Genomic DNA, 3,635 nt, shown 5'->3' with positions numbered 1-3,635 from the left:
GCATTGCAAACTCTAGCAGAGGTCATTATTGCCAAAACCCCATAAGGTCAGAATAGTTTAAAGCTCTGTAGAGTCAATGTACTATGCAACAAAGAAAACATTCAGATGTGTATTTTTATCTCACATATTGGATTTTTTCCTTGGCATAAATGGAATCTCTTCTTTAGAAAAACAAAAAGGAATATGTAAGTTAATTAGGCATTTAGAGGAAGCTAAATGGAATTTTTAAATCACTATTCTATTACTCATAGTTTATGAAAAGTATTTTATTACAAATGAGTTACTGTGAGCGGAGCTGTAGTGGGTCTCGCGGTTTCATACACCTGAAAGAAGAGAATGTCAAGACGAAGCACCCGTTTACAAGCTAAGCAGCATGCCCAGCCCAGCCAGCCAGATTCCCCCCAAGAAGCCCAGATAATCCAAGTCAAGAAGAGAAAAACAGCACAGGATGTCAAAAACAGAAGAGAAGAGAAGGTCACCAGGAAACATCAATATGAGATCAGGAACTGTTGGCCACCTGTATTATCTGGGGGAGTCAGTCCTTGCATTCTCATTGAAACACCCCACAAAGAGATAGGAACAAGTGACTTCTCTAGATTTACAAACTATAGATTTAAAAATCTTTTTATTAATCCTTCACCTTTGCCAGATTTAAGCTGGGGATGTTCCCAGGAAGTTTGGCTAAACATGTTAAAAAAAGAAAGCACGTATGTTCATGACAAGAATTTCGAAGTTCTGCACTGTGACCTAGAGCCACAGATGAGATCAATACTTCTAGACTGGCTTTTAGAGGTATGTGAAGTATACACACTTCATAGGGAAACATTTTATCTTGCACAAGACTTTTTTGATAGATTTATGTTGACACAAAGGAACATAAATAAAAACATGCTTCAACTTATTGGAATTACCTCACTATTCATTGCTTCGAAACTTGAGGAAATCTATGCTCCTAAACTCCAAGAGTTTGCTTATGTCACTGATGGTGCTTGCAGTGAGGAGGATATTGTAAGGATGGAACTCATTATACTAAAGGCTTTAAAGTGGGAGCTTTGTCCTGTCACAGTCATCTCCTGGTTACATCTCTTTCTCCAAGTTGATGCTCTTAAGGATGCTCCTAAAGTTCTTCTACCTCAGTATTCTCAGGAGACCTTCATCCATATTGCCCAGCTTTTAGATCTCTGTATTCTAGCAGTGGACTCATTAGAGTTTCAGTACAGAATACTAGCTGCAGCTGCCTTGTGCCATTTCACCTCTATTGAAGTGGTTAAGAAAGCTTCAGGTTTGGAATGGGACAACATTTCAGAATGTGTAGACTGGATGGTACCTTTCGTCAGTGTAGTAAAAAGCGCTAATCCAGTGAAGCTGAAGACTTTCAAAAAGGTACCTATGGAAGACAGACATAACATCCAGACACATACAAATTATTTGGCCATGCTGGATGAAGTCAGTTATGTAGACACCTTTAGAAAAGGGGGACAGCTGTCACCAGTTTGCAATGGAGGCATTATGACACCACCGAAGAGTACAGAAAAGCCACCAGGAAAACGCTAAAGATGTCAATTAAGCAAACAAGTTGGAATTGAACAATATTAGCTTGAATCTACTGAAGTTTTTAACAAAACACCTTTGATTATTATTGCCAATTCAGACATTACATTGCCATTCTTTGATTTAAAAAACACTTAAGATTGGCACTAAAGAAGAAATGTACTTCCTGTATTAGCTGTTAAAGAAGCAGCAGGACATGTTTACAAAGATGACTTCGTTTCCAGGGTTACTGGACAGAAGCCAACCATGATTTATGCCATGGCAATTTGGGTTTTTCTGGATGCAGCGTTACTGTATTTGTCTTGATAAATAGGACTTTCATCATTGACCTTTTTGGACTAGGTAAGTGCTACCTTAAAGAGTACAACTTTGAATCTAGCTTTTAGATTCTTAAAATTCCTATACTCTTGACTAGTGCAATTTGGTTTTTGAAAATGAAATTTAAATCTGTTTACAAAGATGTAGTTTTGTAATAAGGTGACTAACTTATCTAAAGCTGTCGTAGGAAGCTATTGTAAAACTTGAATTTTTAAAAATGGTAAAATTAGTTTTTAGCTAGTTTGACTTACCGTATTTTTAATCAGTAAGGCATCAACAAACATGATTTTAAACTGCTCTAAACAGTGGAGGTACCAAAGAAATTATACCAAGATAAATGCTGTGGCTCCTACTCGGGGCGTTATTAGAGCTAGGTTGTTCTGTCATAACCTTTTTTGTATATCACAATTCGGGTGAAAAACTTAAGTACCTTTTCAAACTATTTATATGAGAAAGTCACTTTATTACACTTAAGATATCCCTGTGGATGTTTTTTAAATTTAGCATTACTAAGGCTTTATTTATGTTTCCAAAATTGTTAAAAGTCCATTTTAAATTTCTACATTATGAGATGCGGACAGTGTCAAAAGTGAAAGTTTAACATTTGACCTAAATTTCTATTTTCTTAAGGCAGAAAAATATGAAATCTATACTGACGCCTAGAAATCTATTTATTAAAAGAAAACTTGACATAGAATTTGCTGTACATACACTAGTTACTTCTACATAAATATTTTAAAGTAGATTTAAGTAGAAAATTATATCAGACTGCTAGTGACCAGACATGTGAAACTCTTCTACCTTTGAAGAAACTGTAAATTAAAGCTATTGTTATGGTATTGTTATGGTATTAAGTCTTCTATATAGTTGTTTTTAAATTGTTTCGGTATTTTGTCTGAAAAGAAAACACCACTAAATGTGTATATATGTATTATATAAACAGTCTTTTAATACTATGTTTAGTTCATTGTTTAAAAATAAAAGCTAAACATTTTTAACTGCTAAAAAAAAAAAAAAAAAAAAACAAATGAGTTACTGTGCTGAAATGTAACATCAATATAAAGAAATTTTAACTTTTTACTGTTTGCCTCTTTTTCAAAAAGGACAATTGTTTTCCCTTACTGTGTACAAGGATATTTACTTATTGCAGTGATTTTAAAATGGTGCTGTGGTTTATTTTGAAAATAGCATGTTTCCTTTTACTTTCCGATCCAAATTCTCCATATGCTATCCTTAATCTCATTAATCATTTCCCTTATCGTAATTTTACATGGGTAATAATATATACCTTTCCTTTCTCATAAATAATTGGCTTTTAATTGGTATTTATGAGAACCCAGCCATAAATGAAGATTCGGATGATGCAAAACTATAGTAATAAGCAATAATAATGTGAATTCATATGCTAATCCTTGACGCATAACACTGGCAAAAAAGAATTCTAGGTTCAAAGTCATAGTATATGAATATTTTTAATGCTATACAGAAAGATAAACATTCCTACTTTATAAATGCAACAGCTGTAGTTTTAAAGTTGTTAAATGTTGTATTTACTTTCATCATAGTTCATTTCTTTTAAAAAACCCTAAAATTATTTCTAATTTTCACCTTATACTTTGGAAATATCTAGAATGTGTTTGGCTAGATTCATTCCATATAAAATAGTTACCTGAAATTACATACCACTCCAAGCTTTTTCCATATGTCAACAAATGTATCTCAGTTGGGAAAGAAACATTATTCCATAGCAGTTGAGATTTTACTTC

General features: G+C 33.5%; 1 pseudogene; it reads left to right on the top strand.

Annotated features, from left to right (window-relative positions):
• Window positions 1-336: 336 nt before the first annotated feature.
• On the top strand, window positions 337-1,554 carry LOC101572379 (annotated as a pseudogene).
• The last annotated feature ends 2,081 nt before the right edge of the window (window positions 1,555-3,635 follow it).

The sequence above is a fragment of the Octodon degus genome, unplaced genomic scaffold (assembly GCF_000260255.1).
Source record: "Octodon degus isolate 3935 unplaced genomic scaffold, OctDeg1.0 scaffold00231, whole genome shotgun sequence".
In the NCBI taxonomy this organism is placed as follows: Eukaryota; Metazoa; Chordata; class Mammalia; order Rodentia; family Octodontidae; genus Octodon; species Octodon degus.
Note: the sequence above shows the minus strand (reverse complement) of the source record. Positions and strands in the feature narration are given on the sequence as shown.